General features: G+C 38.8%; 1 protein-coding gene across 1 annotated transcript in view; it reads right to left on the bottom strand.

The window, feature by feature from the left end:
• The window catches only part of Tmeff2 (transmembrane protein with EGF like and two follistatin like domains 2), a 255,344-nt gene that overhangs the window by 52,992 nt on the left and 179,910 nt on the right, over window positions 1-22,442 (bottom strand). The gene's annotated exons all lie outside the window — the stretch shown is intronic.

Raw genomic sequence — 22,442 nt, forward strand, 5'->3', positions numbered from 1 at the left:
CTTAAGGAGAATTAGGTCACCTAAACTACAATTAAACATTGTAAAACAAATTTTATAAAATTGTTTTTCAATGTTCTCTTAATTCTGTTTTATAAATCTACTTTGTTATTTGGAATATTACATTTTGGTTAAGAGCTATTGTTGCTCTTGCAGAGGACACAACACATGGTGACTCACAAACATGAGTAATTCCAGCTTTAGGGGACATTGACTCCCTCTTCTGGCCTTGGTAGGCACTGTATACATGTAGTTGCACATACATCCATTCAGCTAAACACCCATACTCATTAAAATAATAAATCTAAAGAATTAGTATGCTGTATTTTTGGTGTGTGCAAACATACTACTTCTATAGAATAAAAATAAAAAATATTTATATTTGTATTCTTTATTTTATATGTTCTTCTTGAAGTTGTGAATCAAAATTTTACTTCTGAATATATTACATGTGCACACACACACACACACACACACACACACACACACACACACACACACACACAATAATAGTAACTGTTCATTGCATTCTGGCTGTTAACGTTCATTGCTTCATCTAAACTTTGTAGCAGCCATTACACAGGCCAAGATAATACATAAATCAGAAAGCTAGTAAAGGGTAGGATACACACACAGATGTGAAGTGCTGAGGCCCAACCCTTCTCCTTTAACTTTGTATTCTTCAAATTAGTATTGCCCACAGAACTTTGAAAAATATATTAATAAGCACATTCCTGGGCTCTGTGGAAGCTGAGGTAGTAACCCTGGCACCCGGCTGATTCACAGCCTGAGATTGCTGACTGATCAATGCAATCCAGAGAGGGCTTGTGTACACACCAGTTTAGTTTTAGAATGCAGTCTTTAGACCATCTGTGTCAGAATTACCTAGACTACTGCTAAAAATATGGGCAGGGCATGTACTAGTGTGCTTAAAAATATATTTTCATGTGTGGAAGAATTTCCCCAGTAGCACTTGATTAGTTTTATATTCATTGATTTCAGAAATAAAAGTGAGGATAGGTGGCAACTCTCTAGATCCTAAATCTCCAAAGGTGGTGTTTCTCCCTCAGCTGGGGTGAGAAAGAGCCCAGCATTTCTGCCTCTTTTGATCTGAAGATCTGAGGTCAGGTGCTTCCTGAGCTCACAGAAGGTGTGTGCCTCTCAGGATGGCCCTGAAGGAAAAGCTCTGTAGATCAGACTTATCTTAGCTAACAAGCTTCAAAAATTGGAGCAGTGAAGCCAACATGCGTCTCTATGTAAGACATTTCCTGGTGCTTTTAAGGTGGCTTAAGTTTTAACTATTGGTCAAAATGTCCCAGAGTCTTATGAAGATCTTACATAAACAATGGATGGAAAGGTACATGGCTCTGTCTGTCTATCGAAATAGCAACTGAGGTATCCAGAGCTTTGCAAGCTTACAAAGTAAATACAGAGAAATTCAGGAATGTACACATCTCTAATTGGAATAAAGTAATTAAAATTTCTGAAACCCATACTGAATATTATATAATATCATACAGAAGGATGAAATAATGACTGCAAAGAGAAGAGGCAATTTGCTCTTGGTGAATTAACTAGGATCAGTGCTTCCATTAAACCACAGCACCTTACTGACAATTGTTCCATGGATTTATAGGATCACCTTTCCCAAATCACCCTATGTAACTCATTTGACTTTGACCCACTCTGCCATTGTTTAGATACAGCCTCCCTGAAAGTTTGCTTCCTTATTACCACAAATAAAGCATTTTAGGGAAAGGCTAATAAAAAGTACATACACCATCATTTCATTCTCACCTCAAAAGGAGGTGAGATTTCTTTTCATGAAAGTGAGATGTAGCTTTCACCAAAGCTCGGGCATATAAACCTCAGGAGAGCATGCACCGTGTTGATCTTTCCCGTGTACATCGCTATTCTTTCCTTCCTACTCTCTGAACTATCAAATATTAATATACAAACAAATGCTTTTAAAATCCCATATTCTTAATCTCAGGATTGACTAAAATTGGAAATCTATGAAAAACTATCCTCCCTCTGTCCCTCCCTCCATCCCTCTGTCCTTCCCTCCATCCCTCCCTCCTTCTGTCCATCCATCTCTCTCTCCATCCCTTCCTTCCTTCTTTCTTTATTTCTTTCACTCTCTTTCTCCTTGAGACAGGGTCTTGGGGAGTCTAGGATGGCCTGAATCTCACTGTATAGCCACGACCTTAAACTTCTGATCTCCTGTCTCTCCTTTTCAAGTGTGAAATTATAGCCTTGTACAACCATTTTATGTGGTGTTGGTGATTGAATCAAGGGCTTGGTACAAGGGAGGTAAGAACTTTATCAAATGAGCTGCTTTCCCAGTCATTTATCATTTATTTAGTGGGAGATTCCACAAAGACATGCTAAAGTGGCTTGAAAACTATGTAGCATGAGGGGAGAGAAAACTGAGTTGATCGTGAGGATCCACTCTATCTATGTTTCCACTAGATCAATGGATTCTGATTTTACAGTCATTACTCACTGTATTTTGTATATTTAATTCTGTTAGCTTTATCAATTACAACCATAGGCAGGGTTCTATGATGTTAGTCTCAGTTTCTATTATGTTCTCCTTTGGTAATGACTGAATTATTCTCATTTTGCTGAGTATTTTAGGTATACTCAGCTTTCAATAACTATATATTGATAAGCAAATGAAATGAATGCAGTGACTGTTTTATACTGTCAAAGAAAGGTAGCCACTATTACTATCTCTATCTAATAGGTAAGGAAATTGAGACTTGAGGAAGCCACATAGATTATAAGCAAGAGAACATGATTTTCCATCTAGGCGGCCTGACGCCAGAGGCTACACTATTCTGCAAATTGAAGTTCAGGGAAAACTAAGACAGATGCACATCCGTGTCATTACTGATAGACGAGATACTTTGGATGAGTTGTAGCTAAAAACAATGCTGTCTCTACTCCTGTGCTACTTATTACTGTGTTTTGAGTTTATATTTACTTTTAATATTTGTTGTACCAAAGAAGATCCAAACTTTGGAATATTGGCACATATTATTGAATGATACTTTTGGGACATTGTGAACCAATGCCAGGTATCAGAATAAATCACTAATCTAATGGGCATTGAATTAATCATACTACTTAAAGTGTCAGATATTGAGAATGTTATATATTTAAAATGTCATGAATAAATTTGGCTAAATCTAAACATAGACATTTAAATATTCACACAGTCATATGAACACAGACAGGTCACTGGAAGCAACTGAAGTGTGTCTGTTTATGTGTGTGTAATGTTGGAGTGCTTTAGCCATCTTTCCTGAGTTTCTTCTTCAAAAATTTTAAAGAAGAATTTTGCAAGTTTATATTTATGGTGTAGTATGGCTGTCAGTCTTAACAACAATGAATTTGTTTCCAGAAGGCTCAGATCCACCTCATGATATCATTCACCGCCTCACTACTGTTCTTTATTTTTATTTTATATTTATACTCCTCTTTAACCTTTTCAGGCTCAAGGTATCTTATTTATCTTTGAATTTCTGGTATGCAGGACAATGTGTTAGAGCAAATCTTCAATTAAAAAAAAAACTTGTTGAATGAATTATAGAGGGAATGGCTAAATGAACTTGGAAGGAATTCAAGAATACAGTCATTGTGTCTCCACACTAAATTCAGATATGTGCTAAATTAAAAGGGCTGAAAACTGGAGAGGAAATGAGAGTGAATGTAGGAATGGCTGCATGTTCATACAGACCCCAGCTTGCTATGCCTAAGGTGTCAGTGCAACCAGCTTAGGAGAAGAACCTGCTAGCAATTAGCATAGGTACCTCAATGCAGCAAGTTCTTATGCTTTCCATTAGTCTAGATGACCCAGCTTGAGATATTCCACTTTTTCATCAATAAAAAGTGCAAATTCAATGTGAACAAATTCTCCCCCTCCCCCATTTTTCTACCACAAGACTCCTGATTCTAGGGTCACACTGTCACAGGTACTCTTCAGTTTTACTGCTCATCATAGCAAAGCTGTTCCGGGACCTGGTCTTTTCTGTTCTGTCTCTAATATCTCTGTTTTGAGGATCTTTGGCAAAACTGGGAAAGGATAACTAGTGATCAATTAATGAAGCTGTACCAAACTGCCCTGTTTGACCTGTGTGGCGTGACCAAGAAGAGGGTCCTCAAGAACTCAGACTGTCATCCTCCTCATTTGCCTTCCCATAAGCAAAGAAAACAGAGTAGGAGTCCTTCAAGGTCTCAGTGACATAAATGTGCATTGCGACAGGATATCTTTTAACCAGCCAAGCACTGTTTATATTTTGTGATATTTGGGTACAGCTTGAGGTACTGATACAATGTGAACACGGTAGCAATTTGGCAGTTTATTGCTAGTTCAAACGACTGGAAAATATATCAGGCTCTGGTAAGAAGGCAGAAGAATTATCATATAAGGTAACAGTGAAGTTACAGGACACTGGCTTTAGCAGCTTATGCAAATGATCCAGTTTGCTTTTTTTTTCTTATGCAGAAATGAAAGGCACTCATTTTAAAAAACAAACTATCTCTTCACTGCTTTTGGCAAATAATTGCATTATTATTCATTCTGAGAGGAGTAACTAGTTAATTACAGCATGTCTCAAGCATTTTATGCAAGCCAAGGATTTGTAGGGCTGAGGACTGCATGCAAGCCTCTAAGGGTTTTTTTTGTTTTGTTTTGTTTTTTCATCTTTCCTTTTCTTCCTTTTTTCAGTGTATCTCAGTCTTTTGACATTTTGACACTGCGATTACATAGATCTCTTTTCTTCTAAGCTACAAAGAAAAAGAATCAGCCTTACTTGAAAACAATAATTTTAGAGGTCTTTAAGTAGAAGTACTCCCCACCCCAACTGCTTCAGAGACAAATAACATGGACTGAAAGCCTTAGCTCCCTTGAATAACGGGGAAGGAAACAGCTGCAAAAGGCCACATGATGCTGTAGAAAGCCTAAGAGTTGGAAATGAAAGGTGGTACCTAAGATGACTGGCACACATTTATTATTGACTCATGAATGTTTTGGGAGGTTTGACATGAACTTAGTTCCCTGCCTTATTGAAATGACCACTGTAAGGATGATCCACAGTGAGTTAAATAGTCTTTTCTGTGTATTTAGGAATGTCTGTCATCTTCCTAAGTGTGAGCAAGCAAACCCTGCCAACTCGCAGATAACTTATTCATGTGTCTGGTTTGTGGCTGCCTTCTAATTTCACTAGATTTTGTTTCATCTATTAAACATGGCTGACACATTGCTTTCTCAAGGTCCCCGGCTCAGTGTCCATGCTGTGTTTTGACTGCCTAACATTCCCAGTCCATTTTAAAGCACGCTTGCATAGCAGGTAGTGAGACTGCCTTTCTTTGTTGTTTGGGCCTTGTGGTTTGTTTCGCTTTAGCCTGACCGTCTCCAGGGCTATGAAACAGACCCTCTCTGGCCTGGCCTGGCTAGTACTCTGGCCAGTGCTCTGTTTGTGCTTGCTGTAATGGATGGCTGCATTACATTAATAACAGTAAAACAGCATGTACCTCTCATTTGAGACTCTTGTGATACTTTAAATCCATTTACTCATTAACTCTCATTTTTCCTTTTGATGGAACTTGATTATAAGTATTTTATCTGTAAAGAAACTTCAGTGCAGGAATGACTCTGAATTGTGAAGGGGGAAAATGAGGAAAGAAATGTGAAAATGTCCTAGAAAATTAAACTTTCTATATGAAGGGCAGAAAAATGTCAACTGGGAGCAAAGCTGGTAGGCCTGTCACAGTGTCACTCATGTGATGTTTTTCTCTTACGGCCATGACAATCCTTTTAGTTTAATACACAGTATTTATTTCTCTATAAATATTACCCAGGATGCATTGTAATTTTACAAGGGTGGTAGGGCTTTTTAAAAATTTATTTTATGTATATGGGTATTTTTATAAATATATGTCTATGTAACACATGCATGTTTTGTATGTACTGAGACTAGAGAAAAGGGTGGTGGATACCCCAGGACTAGAGTTATAGAGAGTGGTGAGCTGCCATGTGGGTGCTGGGTCCTCTGGAATTGAATGAACATGGGTTCTCTGGAAGAGCAGCAAGCATTCTTAACTGCTGAGACATCTTTCTGACACACACATACACACACACACATACACAGAAAGACACACACACACACTATATGTATATGTGTGTATGTATGTATATTAATGGTGAGCCATATAGTGTATGTGGAAAAGGCTTATTTGCTATTACTGTTGATAACTTTGTAGGGAGATCAAGAGCCATAGAAATTAATCTCTGATGGCAGAAGTACTTCTGTGTATGTGTTTGTCTTACTGGATGATAAATAAAGTACTGTTTGGCCAATGAGGCAGCAAGTTAGGCAGGACTAGGAGTCAAGGAGGATTCTGGGAAATGTAGTAGAGAAGTGGTGATCCAGGCAGGAAGTGACATAACAGGGAGACTCATATTTAAGGAAGGAAAACCAGGAAGTGCCTCCTTTTCCCCTCTGCTCTTCCTCCAGTGGTGCCATGTGATCCACCGGCAAGAGAGGTTGCCAGCAGAAGGCATCCTCTATAAGATAAGTCTTATAAAATATATAGATTTATGATAATTAAGACTGAGTTAACAGATGAGAATCCTAGTCATTGGCCAAGCAGCATTTGTACATAATAGAAGTCTCTGTATTATTTGTCCATCCATGTGGTGAGCAGAACTCAGGCGGCTGGTGGAGACTGCCCATGTGGCTGTAGGGCTTGGGTTGCTTTTGTTGGAAAGATTTATGGTAACAAATCTCCTACAGGGAAGGTCATGGAATATTGTGACTCACTGACATGATAAGATGAGGAAAATAGTCCAAAGGAAACTGGGATAAAGAATCCTCTGAGGTACTGCCAGAACTTTCCCAAACAGAATCTCATGTTGAATAGAAAGAGACAGGTGCCCACACATCAGTCTGCTCAGTGTAATGAAGTTAAATAGAGACTGTGATGAAAGCTTGGGATTTGGCTTCAAGCCTACCTATGCTCCAAGCTTGATTATTTATTAGCAGCGTGGCACTACACTAGTCATTTAACTTTTTCAAGCCTTACAATCCACACCTGTGAGAATGGAGTGAATGCATCACTGTAGAGACTAAATCAAGTAATCCACACATACATTGTTTAGTAAAGATTCTGAGGAATTATAATTTCTCAACATATATTGGTCATCATTGACTTTGCCTTCCTAACTAGTACTCCTGAATCTGGATGCAGATCAATGTTGTGTAGAATAGTTCAGAAGCCTGGGTGACTGGGCTAAGCCCAGAGGTTCTGGCAGTTATGGTATGAGATCCAGGGAGCTGGGTATGGTGATATGGGTGATTCTGATGAGAAGCCTTGAAGTTATGATTAGATGAGACACCCTTGTCCAACTTTCAAGGCTACCCAAGGCATCTCCCAAAGTCAGTGTGTGTAAGATTCAATGTGAGCCTTTCTGAAGCCACAGGCTAGGCTGAAGCTCCCCAAGCAGCATTTGGAACTAGAGCCTTTCCAGTCTAACACAGTGTGGAACAACCACTGAGAAATCTTAGCTATAGCTAGTTCCACACATCCTTTTCCTTCTCCTTCATCCCATCATAAAGTGTTTAGTATTGTTTAATGCACACTAGTCAGTGACACACTTTTAATGACTTCTCTATATGGTAAATGCTTCAGATACCGTGCTGTGATGCTAGGTGACAAAGGCAATTAAATGCCTTGATTCAAAACCATCATGGAACACTCAGAACTGATTCACTAACTAAACCAAGATCAACTGCTGAGAAAGGAGAGGAAACTGTCTGGAATGGTCTAGGGTGGCCCCTTGTGCATGGCTCCTTGTTCTAACCTCTTCCTCATCCACAGCCTTCACAAGGCATGGAGGAAAGGGGTGGAAAATGAAATGTCTAGAAAGATATAGGTAGCATTTAAATGGGGAAACATGGTGGACAGAATGACACGGCTAAGCATGTACAGGGTGACTGCCTCATGTGCTGGAGGACTGTCACTAGATCTGTTTGATGGAAATGGACTCTTTCCAATGGAAGGTGATCACAACAATCTAGACAGATTGAAAGGGAGCTTACTTAGATTCCAAGAAGTGGCCTTCATCTTCTGGGCCAGGGTGAGTCCTGAAAGCTTCCTGAGCAAAGGGTGAGGAGAAGGTCTTTGTGATCAAAGCAGTGCTTCCAAAGGGTAATGATAGCTAGACCACAATAGACTACAAGGCAGAGCCACTACAAGGCACTGTGATATAGAGGGACAAGGACAGAAAGCTAGGCAGTGATGCATTTGTTATATAGAAGAAAGGGGAGAATCGATAGAGGATTGTTACTTAAGGCACAGAAGAGTGTTGTATGAAAGAACAAATGCAAGCACAATGTCCTTCCTAATTCAGTCTTTCTTGGTTTCTTTACTGGCCCAGATCGTGATCAAAATTGGAAACTCAGAGGGACAGGCAGGCTCAGGGAGGATCTGGGCATGGAATACAAGAAGGCTTTTTTCCCTTTGTCTTTGCTATGGTGACAAGGACAAATCAAGTTCCATTATAATAGTAACATTAGAAAAACAGTGATAACTATGTAAGAATCATTTATATACACCTGGAATGATTCTTGGAAAAAGGCTGAAACAAAACCCAGTGGCAACTGACACTTAACTAATGACAAAATGCTTTAGTGACCAATGGAGGGTCCTGCATCAGGAACCCCCCCCAATCCCTGTCCATGAGTAAGATAGAACTAATGCAAAAGTTAACTCTTGATCAGTTGTCATGGATCAGTTACCCATCTTTTCTAGATTATCATTTCCTATTTTGAAACAGCTGCATTTACACCTTAAAATAATCAAAGTAAACAATTCCTCTTCCTCATGTACATTTTTAAAAATATCCTGGAGCAAAACGCTTCATTAGCATCAAGTGCATGCTCTTACCCATTAAGCTAGAAAACACTCAGTAACAACAGGTGACTGTGGTCCCCAGAAGTGTGGCTTCTCTGCCAGGATGGGATCATGACCAAGACTGAATGTGGTACCCAGAAGTGTGGCCACTCTGCATGGGTGATATTTATGTACAAAGAGGCAGAATGCATGAATAGTCCATAATTCTGGATTATCAAAATTATTTTAAATTTTAGTAATGTGATTAGACTAAACTCTACACTTGTTCCCTCATGTTAAGATCATGTTGAGTGACATCTTTAGACAGAGTTCCAGGATTCCAGCTCTCTGGCATGTTTTCACCTGAGAAAAAAGGATCTCAGGATCACATGTATATGGACTTCCTCAGTCTAGATTTCCAGGAAACTACAAGTTCATATTCTGCCCTTGGATTTCATCCATGAGAGATAAGAAACAGTGCATGAATTATAGTTCTACATTTTGCTAAGTTGTTAGTTTGAAAATATTGTCCATTATATTATTTAAAGTGTTCTCCACCTATCTACTTAATTGCCATTTCTTCTTTTATAAGAAGAGCCATGATCATTTCTTTCCCCAGAGGAAAAATAGTGTAGTCTCATTCAATGTCGAAGCTACTTTTTTTCTTTTTAGATTATTTTATTTTATTTTATTTTATTTTATTTGTGGAAGTGTTTGTCCTTCGAGTCTATGTGTGCACTATGTATGTGTTTGGTGACTGTGGGGTCAGAAGAGGGCATCAAAATTTCTGGAACTGGATTTATAGCTGTCATGTAGGTTCTGGGAATCAAGCCTTGGTCCTTTGGAAGAACAAGTGCTCTGGCATATCTATGTTTTAAGATTGTAAACTTGTGCCATTACGCCTGGCTATAGCTGATTTATAAACTTGCTGGGGCAGGCTATTGCCTAAGGTACTGTCTAATAACTTAGTAAGGCCCTGCCTCAAACAAAGGTAAAAGAGGGCTGGGGTGTGGTTCAGTGGTAAAATACTTGCTTTGCACATGTAAGATCAAGGATTCTACCTCCAGTATTTAAATAAAAACAAACAAAATAAAAATAAATCTATTTAGTTTTTCTTTATTCCTCAGCTCTGAGCAAGATCAGGGGTGGATAAATGTGTGTGGGTGTGCCAGCATGCATATGAGTGTAAAATGGATGATTCAGTACAAATAGCTACTGAAAAAGTTTCAAGATCGGAATGTCAGGTAGCACTAGGATCTCCTTGTCATAAATCCTCATGGGATCGATTCTTAGTGTTTTTGTACCTGTTATTTTCTTATATTCCCAAACCTTATGCTTATGTAATTGAGCATTGATTAAATTATGCTGGCATTAACTAATTGCACAATCAGTGCTCATATCAAGTGGTTTTCTTTTATGATCACCTCATTCTTCAACTTTCCCTTATGAATTTGGAGGTCGATTTTATGTAAGTTTCTTTAAAAATAGTATATAAGGAGTGTAGAGACGGCTCAGAGGTTAAGAATGCTGGCTGGTTGTCAAGGGACCTAAGTTTGATTCCCACACCTCACATGGCTACTCCAAATAATCTATAACTCCCCTATAAATCTATATCACATTTAGTCCAATGTGATTTGACCCCCTCTTCTGTTCTCCTTGGGCACCAGGTATGCATATGGTATGCAGACATACATGGAGAGAAAACACTTATAAGAGTAAGTAAATAAACCATAAATAATATCCAATATATTATAACACATGACCACAAATTTTATCACATGTATAATAAAAAAATCATGAAATATCCCTAGGGTGCTGCACTCTAAGTCTGGAAAGGGAAAGTAGGAAACATGATTCAGGCACTAAGATGGCTGAGCTTTATTTGTAATGCGATATCTTTAAGAGAAATAAAAGTGGCCATAGTGGCACACCCTTTTAGTCCCAGGGTGGTCAGAGGCAGGTGGATCTCTGCGAGTTGTAGGCCATTCTGTCTACTCAGTAGGTTCCATGACAGTTAGGGTTTCATAGTGAGACTCTGTCTCTACAATATCAAAACAAACAACAATAATGACAAAGATCAAAAGGAAATGTGCTGGAGGTTTAGATTTGTTAGATTTGGCTGTGAATGCACAGAGGTGAGTTACTTCTGAAATGCTCTGAATAGTTAATAATTCTCAAGAAAAATGCTACTTTTGACTTTTTTCCTGCTAATTAAATTACCAGTCTTGATACTTCTTTAATTATTTTTTTTTGCGCTGACATCGTATTTCTAAAGTTTAAACCAAGTTTGGAGTAGAAGCATGTGCATGGTGAAATTCCAGTGGAATAAGGTAATGTCTCTGTAAAGAAATGTTTGATTGAAATTACGTCTTCACAAAATGACTTTCAAGCAGTGTTTATCACATGAAACACTCAAATCTGTCTCTTTCTTTTTCTTCTTTCAATGTTCGCCCACTGAAGTGTTGTGCTCAAGAACACATGGTGGCATTTTCGTTTGCAAGCTCAACCCAGCCATTCGTCATTAACTTCCTGCTGTCTTACCGGTGAGGTCTGATTGCTCTGAAACGAGTCTGAAATGAAGATGTGGCTATGCTCTCAGCCAGGAATAGTTGTAAGCCATTCCCAAATCCCTGGGGTGAAGAACTTTAAGGAGAAATGAGTGAACATTTTGCTTGAGTTTTTTCTCCCCGTAATTACTGTGCTTTAAAAGGTAAGAAAAGGAAGGATAGGGTTTGGGTATTGCTGAGTGAGTAAAGCAGACTTGAGTTAAGAACCCTAGTACCATCTAAAGGTGGACACAGTAGCACACATTTGTCATCTTGGCAATCCAATAGCAAGATAGGAGGCAGAGAAGGGAGACTCCCCAGAAGCTCATGGGTCATCTAGCCTGGCATATACAATATTAAATCATAAGGGATCCTGTCTCAAACCAGGTAAAGGGTAAGTATCAAGACACACACACACACACACACACACACACACACACACACACACACACACACACACACACACAGAGGCATGTACATACAGGTACACATACATAAGTGGGGGTGGGCTCCACAAATGCCTCTCTCACTCATGGAAGGCCTCTTGTTGGAGGTCTTTGGAGGTCTGCAACATTTACTGCCATCCTTTTCCTCCATTGGGGAACATATATTTTTCACTTTAGTGCAGAACCATAAGTGAGTTTGAACATTTATTTTGTATTGGTTACTGTCTTGATCTAAATAGAACCACAAAGATGGTCTTTGTGATCTCAGCTGGCAATACAGTTCATAACACGATGAGTTGATATCCATAAAACAGTGTCATCTGTGTTGGGCCTTGTAGGTGTAAAAATATATTGTGAGATCCCTAAGGTGTCATAATTATGGCTGGACAATAGTGAAAACCTTCACAGAGGATTTGATGCTAGAACTAGAAGGGCAATGGTGTAAATTTTCCATAGATTTCCCCCCCCCCCCCCCGCCCCAAGGACTTGGGACAAAGGGCTTCTAAATCCCTTTCTCCAAATGGAGGTCCAACTAGCAGTGCCTCTCACTCTCCTCCACCTACTGGTCTCTGTGTTCACTGATTTAGTATCTAATAGTCCAAAGCATGTTCCTTGTGAAGCTCTTCCTTCATGTTGCCTCTTGGAAATGACATTTTAAATGTTCTATTACGGGTCTGGAGACATTGGACCATGCCCTTAATAGACCTTGCAAATTTGAAGCTTTACTTGCTAGCTGTGGATCTGTGGCCTCAGGATACCACAAGGTGTACCAATGGTGGTCTTTAAAATATGTCACTTCCTTTCTCCACAGACATAACACCAACAAATTCTGTTTATTCAGTCTATCCCTGTCTGCTGGAGCCTCTGTTAAATGAACTGAGCTTTTATCTGCCTTCTCTAGTCCCCGGCACAGTGCCTACCACACAGTAACATCCCCATATGGAGAAATCATAGGGGATTATGGATGTGATTTGATGACACCACCCTGATGTTCACTCATCTGTGCACTGCAGAGCATCCCTAACTTGCCAGGCTCAGACATTCTTCATCTTCTGGACTGACTCCTTCCCGATGCTACTGTTCCAGGTTGCTCACTCTTTCACCACCTCCAGACTTGGTAATTTAATTGCCATCATGCTTGTTCACCTATCTTTACAATTTAGTGAAAAACACACGACCATAGATCTTGTAATTAGGGTCTCATCCCATTATTGGCACTTAAAATATGCTTAGTGAATCATTGTCTAGACTGAATTAAAATCTTAGTTATACAAGCTATGGGATTCGTCAAAGAAACGGTATCCAGCTTGCCACATACACCCAAAGAAGTTGTTCAGAGGATACAAGGGGAGAGAAAGTCAACATCATGTGATATTCCATGATCTTGGTTCTGTTGCTCTCTTTGTGCCAGGAAAGTCCATTTTCCACTCTTCACTCAATTAGTCTAGTTTTGTCCAGTCTAGACATCAAATTGCACTACTTTCCCCTATTCCTCATTGGCTGCCAGCAAATAATTTTTGGCCCAACTTTGATAAAAGAACAGTGTGTATTAGTTGAAAATCTACAAATTTAGGGTTGTATTGCAATGATTGGGAGTGTATCTATACTGATGTCTCTTTTAATTTTAAAATATTATGTATATTTTAAAATATTAATGACATCTCCAGTGTATTTTATTTTAAACATGTGACAACAGTCACTCTTCTCTATATTTATTTTTCTATTTTCCTTCTTTAAATATGGATGCCAATGCCATATTTATCTAATGCTTTAGAAATCTCAGAAATTCTTATGAAATCTTAGAATACCACACTGAGCAATGTTAACAATGTTAGTTTAACTCCTACTTGTTTTCAGCTACTATATGCTACCTTTTCTTTTTTTGCTTTCTCTGCTGCTTTCTCTCCAAATATGCAATAGTAAGTATATGCAGCCTAAATGCTTAGGGAATAGTTTTCTTGTTGTACATGGATCTCAGACTTTAGCACAGCTACATCCTGAAAAGGTTCAGAGCTGCTGATAATAACAGAAGAAAATGATTTTCCATATTGTCTATAAGGACAATGTTAATGTGCAATCCATGTATATTCAGTTAATAAAATGAGTGAGATCAATCTAGTTTGTACTTAGGAACATAGTAGGAACAAACTCAATTTATAGATTTTTAGACAAAAGTACATGGCAACATGCTTAAAGCAGCAGTGAATTCCTTTCCTCTCATTTATTTTTTCATGCTAGAGTTATTTGCTAATGGCGCTATTCTTTTTATTCTAATTAAAATGTCTGCATTTCTGCTCTTAAGCACGGCTGTACAAAATGTTCCCACTCTTGGCTTTATCTCAGTAGACTTTTTAAAAAAGATTTTTATTAATTCTCTGACTTTCATACAGTGTACTTTGATCAGATTTACCCCCACTCATCTTTTAACTCCTTTGAGATGCTCCTTGATTTTCCTACACTCCCCATTTCATGTACATTTTTTAGAGCTCAATCCATGCTGCCCATATATTCCTAAGTGTGGGGCTATCCACTGGTTGACCTATTAAGGGTCACAACTATATAGAAAATTGACTTTTCTTCCCATTAATTGTTTATAGCTCCCCACTTAGGGGTGAGACCTTGTGAACGTTTCCCTGCATGCTAGAATGATGGCTGGCTTGATCTTGTAGAGGTTTTGTGGAGGCAGCTTCAGCTGCTATAGGTTCATGAGTGCAGCAGTTCTGTCTCATTCACTGGATAGTCCCTGTCCTTTCAAACCTCTGGCTCTTATAGTCTTCCTGCCTTGGTTTCTGCCATGGTAGCCTCTTCCTTTGAAGTCAGTGTGATACAGATGTAGTCTCTGTGTCTGAGACTTAGCCTTTGGACTTCGGCCAGTTGTGAGTTCTTCACTAACTCACTGCAGAGAGACCCCTTGCATCTTTCTACCCATAGACAAGTGTGAGCAGACCTCAGAAGACTTTTTATGTTACATAATCAAAGGGAATTCTTTGTTGTTGTTTTATAGTAAGTGGCCACTATGGAAGACAGTATTTTAAAGGGTATTTTGAATTACTACTACTAGGAAAATTAATTTTAGCAAAACTTATAAACCAATGACTTATTAGTTAACAAATTCAGAGTTAGTGACAGGTGAGGTCCAAAACTGGGCACAGTGCTCACTCTTTTAACACTTTTGGTGGGGATTAGGCAGATGGCTCAGTGGGTAGAACACTTGATGTGCAAGAATGAGAATCTGAATTTAAATGTCTAACTCTCAGGTAAAACAATGGCAACAGCTGTGCATGCCTTCAACACCACTGTCACTTTGAAATCATAACCCCCGATATTTTTTTTCTTCTAAAAGTTGCCTTGGTCATGGTATTTTATCACAGCAACAGCCAACAGAAGAGTCACTAAAAGGCTTAGCTAGAGGAAGTAGATTATGGGTACATGCCCTTGGAGGCTCCCTCACGCCCATTTTTCTCATCTCATCACTGTAAAATGAGCAGATGTGATCCACCATATCCTTCTGCTGTGCCATTCTTCCAGCCAACCAGGAACTGAAACTCCAAAAGTGCAAATTAAACAAGCCTTTCCTCCATTACATTAAAAAAACAACACTATTTCTTAGTGTTACATATTATCTTTTACCTTTTATTTAAACAAGCCAATTTATAGTTGATTACAATTTAAAATGTAAAAGTGGGCAGCAACTTTTGTTTGCATCTTTGGGCAATACCCGCTCTATACCTGGAACTTTTCTAATAGGAAAATTATTTTGTTTTTCATGCCGGAGAAACTACTTCTTACATATGAAACTCTAATAAACTGTAATGTAATTTAAAACACATAGCTATTTATACAGAAATGTGATGTGATTGGTCTCAGTTGGTAGAGGGCTTGCCATTCATGTATGAGAAGTTGAGTTCAGCAGAGTACTGGGGATTCCAGAGCTTGAGGACCAGTTAGTCTAGCCAGTTGGTGAGCTCCAGGTTAGGTGAGTGAGTTATTTTTCCTATTGCTGTGATAAATTACCCCAAACAAGGCAAAGAAAAATAATCTTTATTCAGGCTCAAATTCCAGGCATAGTCCATCATTGGGGGAAAGTCATGGAGGCATAAGGTTGGGACAGCTGGTCGCTTTGTGTCCATCGTCAAGAATCAGATTGATAAAAGAAGTCTCATGATCAGCTGTCTTGCTTTTAAAAATTTCAGTCCAGGGCCCACGCTCAGGGAATGGTGCTTAACCATGTTAGTCCATCTTCCCATCTCAATTAATCTACAAGAGACAATCCTTCACAGGGGTGACTGGAGGCTTACTTCCTAGGAGATCCTGGAGCCTGCCAAGTCAATGATCAGTAGCAACCACTAATGAGAGAACCTGTTTCAAATGGTGCAGGGTGATGGAGAAAGATATAGAATCTTGAATTCTGGCCTCTATATCATGCTTACATGTGCGTGTGAGTATGCACACACATACGCACAAAAGAAATGTGTCAACTTTAGCTTTGTATTCATATTCACTTTAGATCATGGCAGTTTGAAGCACAAGTTTACAGATAATATGCTAAGAGGAGTTATTCCTATATAATCCAGAATCCAAAGTATAGAAAAGTTGGTAAAAGTATACAGTGAATTTTTAAAACCATTCCCTAGTTATTGAAAAAATTAGAGACTTTCTAGAATTAGAACAGTAAAATACTCAGGAGCTGAGGCCAGAGGAAGATGAAACTGAGAAAGCAGGGAGGGGAAGGCCTCTGAGTTGCTCTCCTTGGCCCACCCCGCCTTTCCTGCCCAGTGTCAGTCATGCTGCAGTCCCTCTGCCATGATTAAAACAGAGAACTCAAAGCACCACCTCTCAAAACCCACCAAAGTCATCGTTGCCAAGAAAATAACAGTTGCATGTATTTCCATGGCTTGTGCAGTCATGGGATTGGCTGCTGATAATCCACAAGTCATTTCTTGCCAATGTTCTGTGCCCTGTTCATGTTCTGCCCACAATGGGCTTTCCAGTGGTCCTCTGACCTTTGCTTCTACTGGAAGACTTTCCGATTGCTGCTCCTGCCTGAAACAGTCTTGCCTGCAACACTTAGAAGGCTGTAGTGCTATTTTCTCAGGCTGCTTTCTTGGATTACACCATATTTGTCTAAGCATCCTGACAGTGTATTACATATTTGATCTTTCTTTAGCTTCTTTTTTCTCATAGGACAGATAATATATGCAGAGACTCACTTTATCTGCCTGGTTCACTATTGCACTTTTCAAGCCAAGAACAATGTCTGGCACACAATGGAAACTCTAACACTTGCCAAATACATGAGTAAATAAAGAACACATTTCCAACTTAAAAATCTGCTTAGATTTCACTGATATAGACATAAAATTTTAATTTGAATTATATAGTTAATTAGATCAACACATGTTTCTTTGCTTCAGTTATCAAGAAAAGTGTTTCTTCACAATGAAATAAATATTCATTTACTTTTGTTAAATACTTATCTCACAATGGATGTGCAATGAATATTTTTAATAGAGTGCTTACATGTATAAGATATTAGATATTTTGGTATGCAATCAGCAAACTAGTTCAACTCTCTCTACTAGGTAAAATGGGTTATTTTAAATATAATGATACATTTTGTGTTCCAAGGATCAGTTTTTCATTAATGTATGTGAATGAGAGAAAGTTTCCACAGCTGAGAGTCCTAGTCCAGATAAGTGTATGTAATTAGCCTTTTCATTATCTTTGTTTTTGTTTTTAGATTTTACTTCATTTTTAATTGCATTTCTGTATTTGTGCTATCTGTGTATGAGACTGTGAACATGAGTGCAGGTGCCCTTGAGTGCAGGTACTTGTGGAGGCCAGAAGAGGGCGTCAGATCCACTGAGCCAGGAGTTACAGGCAGTTGTGAACCCCAAATATAGGTGGCAGAAACTGAATGCAAGCATTCTGGCAAGTCCTGTCTCTACTCCTAACTGCTGAGACAGTGCCTCTCTGTATATTCTCACATTGATAACTGATATTTATGTTGTATAGTTATAGTTTTGCTGTGGCTGTTGTTTGGCTGTGATGCTCAGAATGGTTAAGGCTCCTGTCTGAACCATCTTTTTCTCAACAAAAATACAAGCAGCCTTGTTTCTTCCATAAGTTATGTGTTTTATGCTAACTTTATTGTTACTCCCTTGAGGTCGGCTATCCTGCAAAGCATTCTATGTCAGTAGGGAAGGACTGAGGGCTGTCTGCTCTAACCCTTGGTTGATCAGCAATTTGTTCATCTCCAGGCCATTTAGCCAGTGTCTGATTTCAGTAATTTGATTCAGTTGATTACATTTATATTTCTATCAGCAGATCTATTTCATTTCGGAGATTTACAAATAGCTACAGAAAGCTGAATAAACTTGGGCTTGATTTGGTTGAAAGGACTTTATGGGGTTCAAATATTTAGGTAGAACAGGAGAGATGTTTATCAATTTATTGCTTATATTCTATACAACTATTACTAAATAATGAATTTCAGCTAAAGGCTTGTTAAATGTTGCAGAAACAATATTTTTTGAAGTGAAGTGAAAATCTGCATTTCACAGGCATTGTTTTCGCGTTGACTGTAGTGTCTGGAAGCTGTAAAGAGGATGTACGCTCTGCAACCAACACAGTCAATAATGCAGCAATAGGCAGGCATTCAGTGCTCCTCTTCACTCAGGAAAAGCCATTAGCACCTGTGCTCCTGCCTTTCTCACATCCACATTGGACCCTAACACACAGCATCCTGCTAAGTCTATGTATAGTTAATACTATGCAAGGGGCTGTCCTCCAAACCTGTAGCTATTAAAAATCATAAACATGGGATTTAAAAGCAGTAGCTGTGATCTGTCAATGGTGTATTTCTATTGCAGAAACATTAAATGATTCAATGGCATTCTATACACTGTCTCTGAAGATTGTTTTGCATGACTGATAAGGACTTGGAAGCTTATAAGGTTTTCAATGCTCATTCTAACATGGTCCATTTGGCTACAGATTCTAATATATATATATATAATATATATATATATATATATATATATATCTTTAAAGCAATTTGTGATTAAAGTAAAAAATGAGGCTTAAAATGCACAGATTATACTACACTTTTTTAAAGTCTGAGGACTGATCACAGTCGTGATAATGGTCTTAAATAGCTGTAAACCCAAGCCTGTTAAATATAATGCAGTTTGAAGGACTCATATTTAAATAAGCCTTACTAAATACAAACACAGAAATGTTGTTTTACAGAATAATGTGTATATAGGAAAATAATGATGTTCAGTATTGAAATATCTCAAACCGTTTCAGTAACAAGAGTGATGTTTTAGAAGAAGGTTTCTTGCTAGTAGAAGGCACACACTATTGTACTTGGTATATCCAAGGGGGTGGAGTCAGAGCTACAAGGTTGCTTAATCAATGAAGGTCCATCTACTTTTCACCGAAAAACTCTGCAAGCATCACATAATGTTGGTGTCATCTCACTATACTGTAAAACAGTGTCATAGTTCGAGCAATCACAATGTCAGCCTAAGCTAACGGATGTGTAGGTTCACAGTCATAGTTAATGGAATGTTTCACAGGAGATATTTAGCATGAATGTGACTATATGAAGGTTTGGCACAGAGATTAACTGGTATATGTACATGTAAGTCTTATAGAAAGGTGCTCACTTTATATTCTATAAGTTCTAGGGATCGCTTTGAATAGAGAATGATGCTGAGAAAGAAATTGCTTTTGGCTAGGGATGTCTTCAAGGCCCTGAAACAATATCATCAATTGCCAGTGCAGTTGTTGCTCTCTAGAATGAGATCTAAGATTCAAATGCTGAAGACACGTAGGCTGTGGTCTGAAGACACAGAAAAGCCAAGCTGGAACTGTGATGGAAGCTTCCTCCATGTTGTCTAACCCTCACAGCAGAATGTGCTGTGCAGCTGCTGGGATTGGGGGGTTGTCATCAACAGTGTTAATAGATGTGGACCCTGTGTGCTATATTACTGACCAGCAGGCAAGATGTGCCCCCGAGGGCAACAGTAGCAAGTGCTATGGGAGTAACCAGTCACTCTCTGGTTGGAATTAAGGCTCACTCCTTAGCAGAGAATTCATGTCTAGTACAGTTAACCCAGTCAAAAGCCAATGGCTAGGGAGATCAGAGACTCTAGTATGAAAACATAGCTGTTTTTGTTTGCTGTTTGTTTTGCTAACAGGACATGCAATTTGCCTTCTAAATAATTGTTTATCCCTATAGATTATTACTGATGTCAGTTTTGGTCAGAGAAGTTTTATTTTTGCAGTGGGTAGCAGAAATTGCAGAGACGTGTGATTCATAGAAATGCTGAGAATAAGTGAATGCTCAACTATACATGGGACATCTATGAAACCCCAGGTTAAGTTTGGGAAACACTGTAGAAAAGAGACAGAAAGAATTCATGAGCTTGGTGGGGTGGAACTGTAGTGGAATGTTGTCTTCTGGGCTTGCCTTGGTTGTTGCCCTCAGGAACTCACTGATGCAGTGATTATATGATTGGGCCTATCAACATTCATTCATGGAGTGGGGAGGGATTTATGAGCCCCCCCTCTTTGATAAGAATATATAGGCAGCTAATGTTTACTGGGTAGAAGACACATGTGCTGCAGTGCTGTAGCCTTGTTCTTCTATAAATGATCCAATACTCACAATCCTGGAAGCATTCTAATGAAACTCACTTGGTTGTCCAATCCCCCTACAATTCCCCTGCTTAAGACTTGGTAGTGGAAGGGGGACTATAGGGAAAGAGGAATCGGTTCAGTAAGAGTGGGAAAGGAACAAGAGAGGACAATTCGGAGAAAACTATCAAAATGTTTAATGAGTCCCACTAATATGTATAATCACTAGACTCTAGTAACAAAAAGGGGAAAAAGCGAACCAACAGGAGAACTTAGGAATGGACTAGAGATAACAGAATCTTACAAATTAGCTTCATTCTGTTAAAGTTTTTTTGAGATAAAAAATAAGTTTGAGGACACAGGAAGCTGCATAGATTCTCACTGGTTAATAAAGCCATATTAACTGATAAATATATGTTTGCCTTTGTTCATTAACGGTTCATAATTAGATTAGATTAGATTTGATCAATGGTCATTTACATTAGGATCTTTTTGTACACTACAGCTTAACCAGCTGCCTGTATAACACACTCAAATAAATAATACCATTTAATCCTATGCTTCATCAACAGAAACCTGAACTGTGAAACAGTATTGTTCATTCCTGATCCTAGCAAAGCCCACTCTCCATGGAGATAGGAACCCAGGACCTATCCTATCCTTTCACACTTGTACTTTTTGTGCTTTTAGTAACTACTTACTAGAAAGTCAAAGAAAAACAGCATTTCTCTGTATCAGGCAGTGCTTACTTCAAATAGAGCAAGAAATACAAGGGAAACTAAGTTTTCTTAAATGTTATCAAATACTGTATTTTCACATTAGGTGATGAAGTAGCATAGTAGAAAGATATCAAAGGAAAATTATGAAGATATAATTTTTGTGTTTTAATTGACTCAGACATTTGCTTAAGATCTAATGTATGATATCACTTTTTGATATAAAACTGAGGAAGGAGGAGAGAAAAATACAGTGTTCTTACTGAGAGGAAATACAAGACTTTGTTTGGTAGATATTAAGACTTCCTACAGGATTAATGCAAATGGAATAGGTTTTTAGTTGGACACAGAAGTATGACATATCTTCTAGCTAGTGGGGTAAGCTAATGCCCAAGCTTGGAGGTCTGAAGCCTTTACCACGGAGCCACTGGTGACTGAGTGGAAGAGCAGGTTCTGCAGAACCAGGGAGAGGATTGGAGTGAGTGAAGCTGCAGTAGCGGGCGGAGGCTGGTCAGGAGGCTGGATTTAGAACTTCACTCTGGAGGTGCACAAGGATTTGAAAACTGAATCAGAAAGCATCAGGCAGGGACTACTTCTGTTTGCATAGGAAATGCCCTCAGTCCAGAGCAGTGGTGTGGATGGCAAGGACTGAGACCAGATGAAGGGAGAACTTCAACAGCCACATGGTCCTTCCTCTCTCAAGCTTAAGCCCAATGTTATTCCCTCCCCTGCCCCTCTTTTGATTCTTGGCTACCCAAGAGTCCAGCAGAGTACAGATGGGCCTCATGCTTATTTACTCAAAGCAAGGCACAGGTGGGAGCAGGAATCATACAGTCTAATTCCATGAGCGTAAGCTCTATCAAAGTCTGTAAAAGTGCAAGCCTAGTTAAATTAGTTTCAGTTTGTCTAAGACTCAGATTTTTATTCTCAGACAAATAAACACAAATTCTTTCTAATTGGCAAAATCATCCAAGATAGCCAGTGGGGAATATTTTACATAACCATGTCAGAATTTTTACTCAGCAAAAGTTAAAGTGGATCAACATTTTCCCTTTGCATTGAGCTTATCCATATTATACTCGTTCTTTTTATCTTTACAGATTAGGACACCATAAATAGCCATTTCCTGACTCCTTCCTCCCTGGCTTGTCTTGCAAACATTTTTTCTTTATCCCCTATTATCTGTGAGG

Source organism: Cricetulus griseus, chromosome 2 (genome assembly GCF_003668045.3).
Source record: "Cricetulus griseus strain 17A/GY chromosome 2, alternate assembly CriGri-PICRH-1.0, whole genome shotgun sequence".
Lineage (NCBI taxonomy): Eukaryota > Metazoa > Chordata > Mammalia > Rodentia > Cricetidae > Cricetulus > Cricetulus griseus.